Source organism: Narcine bancroftii, chromosome 7 (assembly GCF_036971445.1).
Source record: "Narcine bancroftii isolate sNarBan1 chromosome 7, sNarBan1.hap1, whole genome shotgun sequence".
NCBI lineage: Eukaryota > Metazoa > Chordata > Chondrichthyes > Torpediniformes > Narcinidae > Narcine > Narcine bancroftii.
The window spans coordinates 147,024,295-147,041,757 of record NC_091475.1 but is presented as its reverse complement, the minus strand read 5'-3'; the positions used below and the strand labels follow the sequence as shown (position 1 = coordinate 147,041,757).

Sequence of the window (17,463 nt, the reverse complement as noted above, 5' to 3'; positions counted from 1 at the left end):
CGAGCAATAAGAGGATGAAAAAGAGTCCTTTCAGATATGCCTTCTAATTAAGTAAATCACTTCCAGTTTGGCATCTCTAGAACTCAACCATTCATTACTTCTTCCAATCAATTATGGGTTTTTAAAAAAAAAAAACATAGAACTTGCATGATTTTTTCCCTTCTGAAGTGTCTCCCTACCTTCTGGGAGTGGCCATTCACACAGGAACAACCAAAACTCCAAATATCCATATCACACCACGGGTTTAGACAGAATACCTGAAGTGGGGTATTTATGTAGGCTGGACGTCCTATTCATTAGCCCATTGTTCACGGATCACCTGTAGTTCAGTTTAGACTGCAGGCGATCTGGGAAAATTACTAGGGGTGGAGGAGGTAAAATTCCAGAACAGGAATGAGCGCACTCCAGGGAAATGGGAATAATTTCCTGGGACGCAGCAGCTGTGTAAAAATATAAATGGTAACTACCTTATTCCATATTCTAAATTTCCTTCTCAATGTCCCTCCTCTGTACGAGAGGGTCAAGAACTTCAAATTCCTGGGTGTCAACATCTCCGAAAATCTGTCCTGGGGCCTCCAGATTGATGCAATCACAAAGGTGGACTGCCAGCAGCAATACCTTGAGAGGTGTCTGAGGCGGTTTGGTATGTCACCGAAGACTCTCGTAAACTTCTACAGCTGTACCATGGAGAGCATTCTGGTTGGTTACATCGCTGGCTGGTATGGAGGCGCCAACTCTCAAGACAAGAATAAACTCTCGAGGGTTGTTAACTTGGCCTGTGATATTACAGGCACCAGATTTCACTCCATCGAGGACATCAACATGAGGCAGTGTCTTAAAAAAAAAGCAGCCTCTATCCTCAAAGACCCCAACCACCCAGGGCATGTCCTCTTCAATCTGCTACCATGGGGGGAGGTACAAGAGCCTAAAAAGACAAGCAATCAATGGCACAAGGACAATTTATTCCTCGCTCCCATCAGATTCCTGAATAATCAATGAACCAAAGACACTACCTTACTTTTCGTGCCCTCTTATTGTTATTTTTTTTTATATAGTAATGTCATAAGATGGTTATAATCTGTATGTTTGACCCATGATGCTGCTGCAAACCAACAAATTTCATGAATCGTTCATGACAATAATTCCTGACTCTTTGTCAAGTTCGTTTCTTGCTTCCACCCTCTTTGAATCAATCTACTCCCCCATGAAATACCTTGTTAAAGATCACAAATAGCTGCAAAATTAATAGTGTGATAACCGTTGGAAATTTAAAATTTTCATCATATTGACTGGAACTGCCAAAGTGGCAAGAGCTAAGGCCCCTCTTGGACCTTTTATTGGAAAACAAGGCAAGTGACTGAAATGTTAATGAGAGTACTTTGGGATCAGTGACCATAATTCTATTAGTTTATAAATAGGTTTGGAAAAAAAAAGATAAGACTGATCCACATTAAAGCCTCAAATTGTGGCAAGATTGATTTTGATGTCATTAGACAGGAACTCCCAAAAGATGACTGGGAAAGTTTTGTTTTGCAGGTAAAGGGACATTTGGCATGAAGGAAGCTTTAAAAAAAAATGAGGTAGGTAAAGTTCAAAGCCATTACATTTCTGTTAGAATGAAAGGCAAGGCTAGCAGGATTAGCAAACTCTGGATGATGTGGGTTATTGAAGCTCTGTTCAGGAGAAAGGGGGGGGGACATTTGTTAGCTACAGGCAGCAGGGATTAAACAAATTTCTTGAGGAGCACAAAAAAGCTGTATATTTAAGATGGAAATAAGGGAGAAAAAAATGGCATGAGATAGTTTTGGCAGATAAGGCAAAGAATCCCAAGAGATTCTCTACACATTTCAAGAGCCAAAAGCATAACTCGGGAGAAAATGGATCCCCTGAAAGATCAATGTGGTTATCCAAATGTGGAGCCATGAAGGTGAGCAAGGTCTTAAATGAACATTTCTTGTCTGCCTTTACTGTAGAGAGATCATGGAAGATGGGCAATTGAAGGAAGTGAATAGTGATGTCTTGAAACAAACTCACATTACAAAAGATGTGCTAGTGATCTTTAAGCAAAGAGGGATGAATCCTAGGACAGTGCAGGAAACAAGCATGAAATCACTAAGTGCTGGCAGAGAAATGTGTATCTTCATTAGCCACAAGAGAGGTCCCAAAAGACCTGCAAGCCAAGCCAGGAAACTGCATGTTGATGAGACTAACATCAGTGGCAGGAAATTTACTCATGGGATTCTGAGAGTCTTCACATTAAATTCACTGATGTGCAGTTAACCAAAACTTTCAGATACAGGTAAACACAGGCTGAGTGTTCAGTCAAATGATAACAAACTTGAACTGCAGGTACATAAACCAATGAGGAACACGGACAAGTTCAATAATCAGTCTTTTTGCCAAGGTAGAGGAGTCTAAACCCAAAGGGTATAGATTATGGTGAGAGCAGAATGATTTAAAAGGAGTCTGAGGAGCACACAGTTCCTGCTCAGAGGGTGGTGGATACATGGAAGGAACTGCCACTGGAATTGATAGAGACAGAAACAATTACAATGTTTAAAATATATAGATAGGGAAGGTTTAGAGGGTTACGAGCAAATCAAGGCAAACAGGACTAACTCAGGTAGGCAACATGGTCAACATGGACATTAAGCCAAATAGCCTTATTTCCATGTTATACAACTCAATGAAAGCGCTCCAATGGATGTTGAGGATGGAGCGGAGACAACGCTGGTGGAAGCGTTCTAGGAGCCGTAGGTGGTGCCGGTAGAGGACCCATGATTCCTAACGTCGAAGTACTCGAGATGGCAGAGGTCGACAGCATCGAGTCCACGCTGCTGAAGATCCAGCTGCGCTGGATGGGTCACGTCTCCAGAATGGAGGACCATCGCCTTCCCAAGATCGTGTTATATGGCGAGCTCTCCACTGGCCACCGTGACAGAGGTGCACTAAAGAAAAGGTACAAGGACTGCCTAAAGAAATCTCTTGGTGCCTGCCACATTGACCACCGCCAGTGGGCTGATAACGCCTCAAACCGTGCATCTTGGCGCCTCACAGTTTGGCGGGCAGCAACCTCCTTTGAAGAAGACCGCAGAGCCCACCTCACTGACAAAAGGCAAAGGAGGAAAAACCCAACACCCAACCCCAACCAACCAATTTTCCGCTGCAACCGTGTCTGCCTGTCCCGCATCGGACTTGTCAGCCACAAACGAGCCTGCAGCTGACGTGGACTCTTTACCCCCTCCATAAATCTTCGTCCGCGAAGCCAAGCCAAAGAAGAAGACAACTCAATGATTTAAATGCAAACTAATTTTCCTGGTGGAGACACTGCCATAACAGAAGGATCATTTTATATTTGCATCCTGCAACTTCAGTTATTTTTACAAGATTATAGAAGCAAAAGTAGGCCTATCAATTCTGCTCTGCCATTCTCATCATGAGCTGATACATCCACTCATTCAGTCCCACTCCCCATAACCCTTGATGCCCTAATCAAATATCTGTCAATCTTTGCTTCCATAGTCACCTGTGGCAACAAGTTTCAAAGACTCACAACCATCTGACTAAAGACATTTTTCCACATCTGTTTTTAAATTGACCCCTTTTATCCTGAAATTAAGCCCTCTTTTTTGTACCATTTAGAACTTGCAAGTGGAAGTTAATAAAAAAATGTGGCAGTGCCACTGCTGTGGACTCTGGAGAGTGGGAAGAGGCTCCATGCAGGTTTTAAACAGTAAGAGTACTGATGGCAAGAAGGGCTCCTGTAGAGGGGGGGGGGGGGATTGAGGGCAAGAAGGGCTCCTGGGGGGGGTGAGGGCAAGAAGGGCTCCTGGGGGGGGTGAGGGCAAGAAGGGCTCCTGGGGGGGGTGAGGGCAAGAAGGGCTCCTGGGGGGGGTGAGGGCAAGAAGGGCTCCTGGGGGGGGTGAGGGCAAGAAGGGCTCCTGGGGGGGGTGAGGGCAAGAAGGGCTCCTGGGGGGGGTGAGGGCAAGAAGGGCTCCTGGGGGGGTGAGGACAAGAAGGGCTCCTGGGGGGGTGAGGACAAGAAGGGCTCCTGGGGGGGGGGGTGAGGGCAAGAAGGGCTCCGGGGGGGGGGTGAGGGCAAGAAGGGCTCCGGGGGGGGGGTGAGGGCAAGAAGGGCTCCTGGGGGAGGGGGGGATGAGGGCTTCCTGATCATGTCTGAATTTTGGAAGTGGGGCTTGAGCTGCCATTGCATCGAAGTGGGGTGGGGTGAGGTGAGGGGTGGATCTGTGTAGTTGCAGAGGCTGCAAGAATGCTGGAGGTGTATCCACAAACACTCAACATCTCTGAAGGGACTCTCTCTTGCATCTTTCTCTCTTACTGTCAGGGCTGCTGACATTACTCATGACAACTCTGCATACAGCAGGCAGAAAGAAATTTCATGTAACATTATTACATTTTCTGTATTACATGACAAAGGAATTTTTTTACCCTTAATAAATCCAAGGTCAATATACACAGACTGAACAACTAGATGCTGCCTTTCTTCTTATACCAAGGGCTTTAAGAGTAGAGAATCAACCAGATTAAAATCATAATTAGGTTCAAACAATAAAAGAAAAATACTGCCTGCAACCCCCCACCCCCACCACCACTACCAAAAAAATAGAATCTGTTTCAGTGGTCTCTTCTCCAGGCAACAAAACAATATTAAGGGAACTCAATACCTTCAGGTCTTGAAAACACAGATTTATATTTTTTCCAATGGGATGGTTTATTGTAAATTGTTTTCTCAAAGCTAATGCAATGGTTAAACAACTTAAAGATCTCCATAAATTGCTATGTTACAAGTCTTCATATTAAATTCACCGCTGCGCGGTTCGCCACAACTTTCAGATACAGGTAAACCACGGGCTGTAGGTTCCTTTTCTTTCTTCATGACTGAGTCCGCACACATTTTATTTCCAATGTGTAAAGAATTACCCCAGCTTCGCACAACCTGGACAACGTGCCCAAGGTACATATAAAGGTAAAGGTTCCATTACTGGAACGTAAGGCTACATTTAGAATGTAACAGACATGAAACTCGAACTTCTGTCTCCCGCAAGGCAGACGGAGTCGCCACTTTGTCCAGCGTCCCTCACAGGAACCTGCAGCGCCTGGTCTCCCTTCCAAGTACTGACCAGGCCGGAGCCTGCTGAGCTTCACACATCAATCTCAGGCGTGTTCAGGCTATTAGGTTCTGTCCATGACGTTTCCTACGGTCTGTCAATTTCTGCAAGTGGCACAAAAGGATAAACTAACGACACCCTGACGGCGCCCACAAGCACTAGACACCACGGAGTGAAACAGAGATAGAAACTGACATCCTTTAGAAGACTCGTGGCGTCTTCAAAACTTTCACAACCGTGTCACATAGTGGATAAAGGTGATTCCCTTCTTACACTTCCTGGGTTGTTGTTTTTTTAAACCGATAAGCCATATCACGGGCAGAAGCGGACTGCCGCCCCGCTTTTGGTGGAGGGCGCCCGGGGGAAAGCCCGCACGGATCACGGGGAGAACATACCAACTCCTTGGAGGCGGCGCCGCCGGATTCCTACCCCGCTCGCTGACCGCGACTCAAACCCCACGATCAGGCAGACCCTGCAAAAAGAACAGATGAAGTTCAACTCAACAGTGACCCCCCACTCCCTCCAGCCCGATGCGGGCAGCCACCAGAAGTAGTAGTAATAGTGTGACAGACCTCATACAGGTCGCCGACTGTGGATTGAACTAGAGACGGACACCCGATGCCTACAACTGGGAACAAGAAGGAGCTGCAGCGGGCGAATACATGTCAACAAAAACACACCCAGCCAGCAGGTTACCACCCTCTGCAGCTCCCCCCACCACCAAGAGCGCAGACTCTGTGGCAGGAACGCTGCTTCCAGCCTAAACGTCACCCTCAGCTCTCTGAGGAGATTCGATCATGTGTGCGACTTACACTACCATTAAGGAAAAGAAAGCTGTATTTATAGTATCCAGTATTTACTTTCCTTTTTTTTTTAAAGCAAGTATGTTTGGAATGCACGCAAAAGGAATTGCAATAATGACTGCATTTTTTCCCCTCTCTGACAGGCCTTTATATTTGTATCCAACGGGACGCCAGTGAAAGCAGGCGACCGAGTGGAGACGCTTTCTGCGCCCCTCTGGTTTGTTGGAGGAAAGGGGGCAAGTGGGTCACTCGCGAGGTCTGTCCGACAGCAGACAAGTATCGGAACGGCTTGAAGGATTTCTCTGCTCGAGAAATGATTGATACAGCACATATCCAATGGGCAGTCGCCAATAGGTGACCAATCGTCAAAGACGCTTCCCCTTCTCGCGAGTGGGGATTTAATTTACTTTAAACTACCTCTTGAATTTGGGGCATTTCGTCGGATCTCGAATCTGGAGAAAAAAAAAAACTTGAAGGTACCTGGTAAATACATTGTGCGAATAATTCTGCTGCAAAATGACCCTAGTTCATTTGCACTTTCATTTTTTAATATGACATAAATTTGACACTAGTTATTACTACTAACCCATTTGCTCTATTTTTTTTTCTCTTTCTTAGTCTCTCGTGAGAGAAAATAACTTGCTCCCAATACAAAATTCCTTGGTTTAAAATAGGGAAGAAAAAGAATACTTAGTCAGTGTGGTGCCCTGAAGTCGCAGCGAGCAAGCACAAAACTCGAAAAGACTGTGAAGCAGGCTTTATTCCAGTAAAAGTCTGAACACCAGTTCACGCCTTGGTGGCTCCCTATGTGACTGGCTCAGGAGGGTGGGCTCTGGTCTATATTCTGGTCGGCTGATTGACAGACTGCCAGGTGGTGTCAGCCCCTTAAGTGGTCTTCCTGCAGGTACAGGACCACCCCTACAGTAGGCTGGTGGTCGTATCACCACAGTCAGCATGGAGGATTTGGACCGAAAGGCCTTTATCCATGCAGTAAAATGATGACTACATGTGAAAATTCATAAATTAAAACAATTTGATAATTCCAGGCCTCAAGAATTTAGTTTAGTTAAACCTGATGCATTTGTAAATATCTGAAAAAAAATAATTTTGATGACAATCCTATTTAACTCTGTAATAATACATACACTATGACCCCTGTCAGGCTATTCAGCAATTAAAACATACACGTTCATGAGGGATGGCCACAAGATGAATGTGGAGAGCATGCATCTCTACTGCGAGAATTTAAGGGGTCAATATTTTAAGATAAGGACTCACTGTAATGTTTTCTCAGAAGATCATGATTTTTTAGAACTCATTAGGATATTGATTAATTAGAAAAGTGAGCTAAGGAAAGCGGATGGAATTTAATTCAGACAAGTGTAAAGTGATGCATGTTGGGAAGTTAAACCAAGCCAGGACATATACCTGTATAGTAGATGGCAGAACTCTGGTGAGTGTTGTTGAATAGGGTGAAGAAAGCATCTAAGCATGCTTGTCTTTATTCAGCTGAGTTGAGATGTCATGCTACAGTTATACAAAATATTGATCAAGCCTCATTTGGAGTTTTGGTGCAATTTTGGTAACCAGACTGCAGGAACAATGTGATTAACCTAAACACCTACAAAAAATAGCCCAAGAATTTTGTCTGGATTTGGAGGACTTCAGTTATTAGGATATTTTGGAAAGGTTAGGTCCATTTTCTCTGAGGTGACATGATAGAGGCATATAAAAATTCTGAAAGGAATATCCAAGCCAGATTGCTGAGGTCTATTTTCTGTGCTCAGAATATTTAAAACTAGAGGGCAAGTTTAAGGTGAGAGGGAAGATGATTAAAGTGCTACAAGCCCAGAGGATTCCAAAACCCAGCAACAATAGAAATTCACCAAGACAAATGGTTACTTAAACAAAAGTTGCTTTTAATTTTCTTTAAACATAAAAAACAGGATCAAACTTTAACTTATCACTATTAACTAACCTAACTTAACCCCCTCCTAATTCGAAGTGTATGTATTGTGTAAATGTTCAGGAAAGTTCTTGCTTTAATAATCCAATCATTCACTTCTCACTTCTCCAAGTTCACTGGTATCAGGCAATTTTTATACTGTGCAGAGAATTTAACATTTATGAATTTTCGCCAGGCTCTGGTGCTTAAAATTAAATTGTTACCACTCAAAAAGCTTCATGTTGGTTTCAGATAGATATTTGTTGCTCGTTGGACACACACAAACTGATTTCCACTAATCAGTCATTCAGTGTCGTGCTGAAGAAACTTGTCCCATTATGGGTTTTCCAAATGATAACCTCCTCTTCCAGGTCACCACAGAGTTCCTCTTGCTCCCCTTTTTTCAGGAGAAACACTCTAGCCAGCCATTTTCAACAGGCTGAACTCAGAACTCACAACCCATCCTCAAAATTGGGTTTTCAACAAGCCTTGTTGCAGCCTCAAGAAGTTACCTCAGAACTTAGTTCTCTCTCTCTCTCTCTCTCTCTCTCTCTCTCTCCAAGAGAAGAATCCTGTTTTCTTTCCTCTCTCTCTCTCTCTGCTTTTAAAAACCAGAATCCCTCCCAAGGCTCAAAATCCAATCCTTGAAACATCTTTCTCAACACTTGAGCCCATACTTTGTTCCATTTGCACCTACCTCTGAAGTTCTTTCCAAAGCAGTTTCATTGTCTTTTGTAAAGCCACTGGTGCCTGAATGTCGAGCTTCAGCAAAGCTCTTGCACTTTAAATGAGATGTGAAGTGTAAGTATCTGTTACTGAAGTGACCTACACTAAACCCCCACAATCTATCTCTTTTATAAACATATTTATATATAATGTTATATAACCTGGAACAAAATGGAGTAAAATTTTAGAATGTTTGGAGTGTTGGTTTTTGGAATTCACTGCCAAATAAAGTTGTGGTGACAGGAACAGTGACATACTTAAGAGGTAACTGCACAGGTATTTGAATGAGCAATTATTATGGAGTTAAGTCTGGCAAGTAGAATTTATATATACAGTACATGAACCAATTAGCTGAAGAGCCTGTTTCTGTGCGATACAACTCTGACTCTTTAAGGCTTTGTTCACCTCATTTGCATCTCTATTCTGTTGTGCATGCACTTACACAATTAAGATTTGGAGACTTGATGCTTTCTCATCCTTTAATTCTATTAGACTAGTATAGCTACTGACACACAGGGTTTTATATATATGGAAGGGTGACATCATGATGTGGGTGTCATGATGTCCAGTAGAAGGCGGGCTTATACCCAACACTCTTCCCCGCCCCATGCAATAAATGCTGACCAGGCCCTTTCAAACTAATAAGATTACATCGGGCCCAGGACTACAGTGAGAATTAGAATACATCTCATGAGTAATTATAATTATAAAAGGGAAAGCATTTAATAATAATCTGTCTCCCATAATAGTCCTTAAAGCATTCAGATGGCCTTCATTCTTTTTTGAACCACCTTGGCATTGTTTGCTGTGTCTGTCTTTGCTCGGGTCCTGTAGATAGTTGGGTCAATGGTCGAATCGTCAGCGACTGCCCGCCTTCACTGACCTTCAGCGGCGACTGACCGTTTTCGCTGCCCTCCTGGCTGAATGTCTCAGTTACTGGACTCCTTGGCTCTGCGACCATCTCTGCCCCCTGCCCCCCGCCCGCCCCCACCCCCCCACTCAGCTTGAGGGGTGAGATTGTTGGGGCAGGCCACGACAGTTCTGGTTTCACCTCCTCCAGTTCATGAATCAGTTCATGGACCTTAGTGTCATTCAATGCCTGTAATTGGTCAATGTGTCGCTGTCACCCACTAGAAAAGAGTATGAGCAGGGGCTCAATTTTTGTAAGATTACTCCTACCACCCATGGGTCTTTATACTCTCTATAATCTTGTACCAGAACTCTCTCACCCATTTCCAATGTTCTAGGTGAGGTTTTGTGGCAATGCTGGTTTTTTTTGCAATCGGAGACCCAGATCTTGATGAACTGTGGGCAGCCTGGACTGCAGGTTGCAGCCAAACATTAGTTCTGCTGGGGTGTATTTTGTGGTAGAATGCAGCATGTTTCTGTACTCCAATAAGAAATCTGCGATTTTATGTGTCCAGGAAGCATTTAGAAATTTCATGGGTTTCATTGCTATTTTGAATGTTTGTATAAAACATTCTGCCTCCCCATTAGTTCTTGGGTGATAGGGTGCGGACAAAATATGTCCTGATACTCTTGTCGAGTATAAATTTAAAGAAAATGTTCTGATGTGAATTGAGGCCCATTGTCCATAACTAATTCATGAAGTAATCCGTAAGTGGCAAGGACAGCTCATAGACAGTCAATCCTGGGATCTGCTTTGGTGTTTTTCTGTTGTGAAACTACTGGCCATTTGGAGTATGCATCCACAGCTAGTAGGAAAGTCTCACCCATGAATGGGCCAGTGAAGTCTACAATCTGATGTCAGGGTTTGGATGGCCATTTCTGTGGGTTAGCTTTGGCTTGCGACATTTTTGGCTGCATTGTCTGACATACTTTGCATTCTCTTAACTGTTGTTTCAATGCCTCTGTCTATGGAGGGCCACCTGACATGCATCCGGGCCAGTGCCTTCATTCATTCCATTCCCGGATGATTGTGCTGCAGTTCTGATAACATGGTAGTTTGTCATTTGGCTGGAATAATTGTACGGGTACGCCATAGTAAACATCCTTCTTTGACTGATAGTTCATAACGGCGTGTGTGGTAAGGTTTTAAATCTTCTGGGATGTCTTCAGATTCAGGCCACCCATTAAAGGTGAAGTATAGCATCTTGATTAATGTTGCTTCTTTTCAAGTTTCCTTTGCGATCATCTGGGCTGTGATGGGCAGTCATTGAAGTTGTTCTTGGTTGATGGCTTCTCGTTGTTCTGTGTCGGGTAGTGGCATGTGTGGTAAGGCATCTGCATTGGCTGTTGAGTATTCCAGGTTTGTGTTTTATATCATAGTTATACGCTGCTAGTAGCATGGCCCACATTTGAATTCTAGCCGCAGTTAATACTGGTATACCTTTGTGTGGCCCCAGGATTAAACCAAGAGGCTTGTTGTCTGTGATCAGTGTGAATTTTCTTCTGTAAAGATATTGGTGGAATTTTTTTATAGCAAAAATTATTGCCAATCCTTCTTTTTCTAGTTGGGCATAATTGCATTCGCTTGTGATTAATGTTCACGAAGCATACGCTACTGGTCACACACATTTTTCTGTGATTTGGGATAGTACCGCTCCTAGTCCCACTGGCTAATGTAACTTCTTTACTAGGATCATAGAGAATCAGCAGCTTATTTGTTGATGTTAGTATTTCCTTTAGTTGATCGACTGTGTTTTTAGTTTCTATGTTCCAATACCATGTTTGATCTTTCTTGAGTAATTGGTTCAGTGGACTGCATAGTGTAGACATATTAGGGATATGATTTGGATTGTGACTATAATTCCGATTTGTTGGTTAGGTATGGGGCCTTGCGAACAGTTTCTGTTCTTGCTGTATTCATTCGCACCCCCTCATTCTCAATTGTTAATCCAAGATATGTTACTGATTGCACATGAAGACACATTTGTCCTTTTGTAATCATATATTAGCCTGCTGTAGTCTGTTTAATTCAGCCTCAATTTTCCCTTTAATTGCAAATGGAACTGTTCTGGCTTTGAAGAATTCTGCATTATCTTTTAATTGCAGTTTGGCTTGAAAACCTTTGACTTTCCCTAATTCTTGTTGGAAAACCACTGCATGGTTGTTAAGGATCTGGTTGAGTTTTGGCTGGGCCGTGTCCGTGTGGCTTACATTTAGTATTGAACCGATTTCCAGCCAGTCTAGGGGAATGTGTTGCAGCCATTTTCTAACGAAAAGTGCTGGTCCCTGGGTATCTACGATGGAGAGAGAGAGTGTATTGTACTTGGACCGTACATTTTCCAAAAACTTTGATTCTGTCTCCTGTAACAGAGAGTTATTTCAGTTGTTTTTACTGGGAGGCGTGGTAGCAAGCATTCTTTTACATGTAACGGTGTTAGGGACACCTCTGCCCCTGTGTCTAACTCCATCTTCAGGGGCTGTCTGTTTATTTTTAGTTGTATAAAGATTGCTGTGTTTCCTCTGTTTATTCCTTGGATGTGTAATATCTCAGGAGCTGATTTTTCAGGATCTTGAAGGTCAGCCGTTGGGCTGTTATCATCTTTGTTGCTAGGCTGCCTCTCTCTCTCTCTCTCTCTCTCTCTCTCTCTCTCTGCAATTGTTTTGACTTTAGCTGCCTGCTTATTTGCAGGCCACCTGGGCTTTAGAAGCAAACACTTTGCTTTGATATGTCCTTCTGTTTTGCAATGGTTGCATTTAGAATTTTTGAAGAAACATTTTTCTGGTCGGTGGTTGAACTTCCCACAACAGAAGCACGCGTGTGTTCGAATCCCATCCTCATCGCCACTGTTGTGTATGCACTCATACAATTAAGAGTAGGAGACGTGAGGCTTTCTCAACCTTTACTTCTATTAGACTAACATGGCTACTGACCCACAGTGTTATATATGGAAGAGTGACATCATGACTTGGGTGTCATGATGTCCAACAGAGGGCGGGCTTTAACCCAACATATTCTTTCATCACTTAAACTCATCTAGATTCTACTTAAATGCATCTTTCCTCTTCACTGCAACTGATTAGGTCTCGAAATTTGATCACATTTAGGACTTCTGATTGAAACATGGATAAGCAAAGTGAAATGTGAAAATGATCATTTCTGAAAATTATACCAGCAGGAAGGGTAAAAGCACAATGTTGGAGAAACTCAGCAAGTCAGTGTATTTTCTATAACAAAAATAAAAATACATAACCAACGTATGTATCATTATCATTGCTATATAAAGTACACTGACCTGCTGAGTTTCTCCAGCATTCTGTTTTTACTTCAATCACGGTGTCTGCAGAATTTCGTGTTTTACTTCCATCAGGAAGGATTAGATGATGGGCTGACTGGCAGAAGGCAAAGTGTGGGAATAGAGGGTTGGTGTTGGGTTTGCTACTTTACATAATATATGACCGAATTTATGGCTTTTCCAGCCAAGTTTGTGGAAGATACAAAGACAAGTGGAGGGGCTGGTAATGTAGTGGAAACAGGGAGTCCGCAGAGGGACTTTGACAAGTTGGAAGAATGGGCAAAAAGTGGCAGATGGAATACAACTTAGAGAAGTGGATGACCCTGCATATTGGCAGAAGGAATAAAGAATTAGACAATTTCCTAAATAGGGGGAAAAAAATCCAGAAAGTGAAAGTACAAAGGGACTTGGGAGAGCTCATTCAGGATTCGCTAAAGGTTGCAGGTTAAGTCAGTACAAATGAATGCAAATGCAATATTAGCAATTATTTTGAAAGGACTACAAGATAAAAGCAAGGATGTAATTTTGAGGCTTTATAAAGCATTGGTCAGATCAGATTTGGATATTGTGAACTGTTTTAGGCCCCATATCTAAGGAAGAATCTCCAGGCATTGGAGAGGGCCTGAGGATGAGAGAATTATCATATGAGAAGAATTTGATGGCTCAGGTCCTGTACTCACTGGAGTTTAGAAGGATGCATGAGATCTCATTGAATTGTACTGAATATTGAAATGATTTCCAGTAGTGGGAGAGTCTAGGATCAGAGAGCAAAGAGATGAGAAGAAAATTCTTCAATCATATGGTGATGAATCTGTGGAATTCATTCCACATAGAGCTGTGGAGGCCAGGTCATTGGGTATATTTAAAGGAATTAGTAAGGGTGCCAAAGTTTATGGAAGACGGCAGGAGAATTAGGTCGAAAGGAAAAATATATGGTGAAGCAGACTTGATGGGCTAAATGGTTTAATTCTCCCAGTATGTCTTATGGTCTCATCCCTTATGTCCAATCATTTCACACTGTTTCTCAGTGTTGCAACATGAAACCCAGCTGCATTATTCCAAAACACAATTGTCATTATATTGCCACTCACGTTTTCAAAATGCTATTGGTTCTGCAGCTCTGCAAATTGAATCCAAGGTAACAGTCATGCTTCTGCCCCATTTTCAGGATCACTTTCTGTAACTATCATTAATCTTTTCCATCTCTCATACTGGGAAGAGCACCAAAGAAAAAGATAAAGCAGAGTGACCATGTTGATAGGCTGACTTTACTGACTTCTCCAAAATTCAGGCCAAAGTAGACTGTGGATTCCAGTACATTCCGTCGTCTTTTGGAAATGATGTTACCAAAACTTAGTCTGGTCAGACTATTTTATTCTGCAGAATTGTGAGTTATCTGCACAGAGACACACAGAGATGCTCTCTCTATGAAAGCTGCCAGAGAAACTGACCTCGCGGTACAAAGCTTTTTCTTTGTCTTCTTCAGACTTGGGCGGAGTTACATTTGGCCCAATCAAAAGTTTACACTATACATTTTTACCCTATACCATTACTACTAAGTACAAATTCCATTGCTACACAAGATTGGCAGCCTCTCATCAGACCTGCTCGATGATTGGTTCAAAGTAAATTCCTATAGTTGGTCGTGCTAATTGGTCCTTTTGAATTGCCTTACCTTACTTGAATGCTGCAAAATCTGTTTTCTACTTTCACTAGCTTTTAACCCCTTCCTTTCTCAAGACTAAATTTATGAAGTACTTTATGCTCCCCAGAAGATCTTCACAAATTGCTCGACTTCAGATACTTTTTATTGTCATGTAATAAAACAGAAATGTAACATTACACAAAATGGCATACAAAGATTTGCCATTGGCATTGCCGGCACCCTTTACAATCAGAGAAAGAGAAGCAAAAGAGAGTACCCCCAGAGTCACTGAGTGTTCATGGATTCACTCCCCAGTGCTCCCGCATCCTCTGCAGCCACACAACTCCAGTTCAAACCATCAGCAATCCAAGCCCAGATTCAAACCTCCAACGTGATGAGGAACCCTTCAGTGCCCAGGGTCCTTCAGGAACCCTCTGCCCTCAGAATCCTCTCAAATCCCAGTTCTGAGCCAGTCTCCTGCAGCCCACAGCTTGCGTGGGTTTCTCGCCTGCAAGTCAAGACTTTGCAGTCACTCTCATTGTTAATGTTATGTACCTTGGCAGCTCAGAAACACCTTCTTTCACAGCAATCTGGCATCTTTCAGGGGTGAAATATGACAGAGCATAGATTGGAGGGTAAGAGCTTTTCTTCTTCAGTGGGCTCCTCAATCCTCTGTATTCTCCAGCCACTTCTGCAGAGGACCACTGAAGTAACACCCAAAATATATGGATCATAATTAGCCTCCTTATAATGAGGTTTTACTGACTGCAAAATTCCATGCATTCCTCTTCAATCATGACATGCTGCTGAGAGTACAATGTTAATACTCTGATGACCTGCTTGATCTGAAACATTGACTCGGTTTCCCTTTCAACACGCTGCCTGACCTGCTGGTGTTCCCGGGTTTTTGTGTTTTTATTTTAGTATTGCAGCTGAGCAGAAATCTTCATTGAGAAAAACCATCCAGATGAGGGAGGTGGTGGGTGTTTAGGGAAAACAGAAAATTAAGATGACAACTGCAAAGAAGAAAATGAATGTGATGTACCACTACCAATAACGGTTACAGCAGGTGTAAGTCAATACGAGCTGGTGGAGGAGAGAAATGTATTTGGTTCTACCATCAGGGACCACCTTGAGACTTCATGAAGTACAGAGCAATAATTTGCAACTTCTACATTGACATTTCACACAATCATAAGCTTTGGATCTTATTTCAAAGATCCATACAATTCTGGCATTTCGTCTTTATAATGTAAGCTTTTTAAAAGCATAACTTACAAAGCATCTTCATACATGAACATCATGTTTATCTACTGAATATTGCTGCCTCTTTACAACAGAATATAGAATTATGTTTCAGGCATATGTAGAAAAAGGCAAACATACAAGAAGTCGTTCGTCATTTAATGCTCTTAGTCTGATCTCCATGCAACTTCGTGACCACTTCAAATGCTAGTCTGCATTTGCTTCACCCTGTCTGCTTTGCATACATGGCTGACACAATATCTCCATGTAGAATTCAGCCATCGAATCAAGGTGGGCCTTTCATTTGCTAGTCTTGCAAATGTTGTTCAAATTGTATTCTTAATTTAATGCAATTAGATTAATATTTGGGGAAAGGGCCAATTTCAAAGGTCAAGTAGCAATCAATGAAATCTGATATGCTTTCACTCTCACTTTTCTCCCAGATTAAATGTCGTGCTGAGATAAATGGTTCATTCTTAAATGCAGAATTCATAAAACTCAATCTCACAGATCATTACAAAACATAGTCAGAGTCCTTTAAATTAAATTAAAGTTTAATTTTAAGATTTAGATGGAATACTTGCATTCCAAGTATTCCTTTAATATGCTTTGATATTCCTCGCTGAAGTTCATAATGCTAAATCAGCAAGTGGCATTGGTCTTTGTCTCATTTGGCTACCTTAAGGATATCATTGGTGACATTACTCAAGGATAAAAGTAGAGTTCAAATTTGCCAATTTCATCTTCTCAGGATTTTCAAATAATTCAGGTAGCATGAATCAGCATAATGGGTGTTGTCAATAATGGGCATGAAATTCCATCAGTATTACATTATCTGATTTCTTCCTGTTTATTACACACTCCACTAGATGTCTCTTTTCCACTGAAAAACATTACTGTATTTCCCTGACGACAATTTAACAGTTACTTTCCACAGTACACAGTAATGAGGTGCAGCATCAAATTCTGGTTGTGTCATGGAAGGATCCTATTGAATTGAAGTTTAATTTCAAAATGAAATAGCAAATGGACAATTGCCTCATTTGTTGAAGGGGTCTATATGGGCGTCTTGAAGGGAATAGTGCAGCTCTATCACTGCCGGTGAAATCTTGATAGTTACCACCTACAAATCTTTCATCCAACTAATTCCTATCCCTTGAATACATAATAGTCTTTTTCTGTAGGCAGTCTGATCATAGTCTTGACCCCAGTTCTCCCAGCCCAGAATCTCTGATAACCTCTAAATTACACAATGTCAGGGTCAGAATCTGAACTGTGGCCTGTTAGTAATAGATTTTCAATTTGCTTTCATTTTTCACTCTCATGCTTTTGAAATTCCTATGTGTAAGATGGACAGACACGCTTGTAATTCAGAAATAAAAAAGTGGGATGGGATAGAAATTATTTTTGAAGAAGATTTTGTATGAATAAACCATTAGGCCAAATTGTGCTTAATTTGCTCACCCACCTAGGCTCACCTTTTACTCCTTCCAATCACTCCCTTTCCACACCTCTACTAACTAGTTATAAATACATGGATTCAATCAGACTGGTGATATGCAATGTGGCCTCAGTACCAACTAACCCTTAGCTGTCATATCACTGAGACCCTATGATGTGCTGCAGTGCAAACAAACAAGCTCGAACAATAAAGGCTGTATTATAGGCTTTAATTAGCTTAAAACTTGCACACAAGGTTCAATATCTCTTCTGGATCCATGTGCTCTACTGCCTACACAAGGGCCGGGGTAACCCTTTATATGCGGCC

General features: G+C 42.2%; 1 protein-coding gene and 1 long non-coding RNA gene across 5 annotated transcripts in view; one reads left to right on the top strand and one right to left on the bottom strand.

Moving 5' to 3' along the window:
* Positions 1-7,011, bottom strand: part of LOC138739185 (phospholipid scramblase 2-like) — a 63,963-nt gene extending 56,952 nt beyond the window's left edge. For 3 of the 4 annotated variants that reach the window (XM_069890746.1, XM_069890744.1, XM_069890745.1), the window contains exons 1-2: positions 5,702-5,857; positions 5,525-5,601 (exon numbers count right to left, since the gene is read on the bottom strand). The gene's annotated coding sequence lies outside the window, so the exon portion shown is untranslated. Of the gene's footprint in view, positions 1-5,524; positions 5,602-5,701; positions 5,858-6,518 lie in introns of those variants that run through there. The other variant, XM_069890747.1, reaches the window with a different exon arrangement.
* LOC138739186 (uncharacterized) lies at positions 5,231-7,347 on the top strand. Its single transcript, XR_011342073.1, has 3 exons — positions 5,231-5,386; positions 6,076-6,408; positions 6,551-7,347. It is a non-coding gene; the product is annotated as an uncharacterized lncRNA (long non-coding RNA).
* Positions 7,348-17,463: the final 10,116 nt, after the last annotated feature.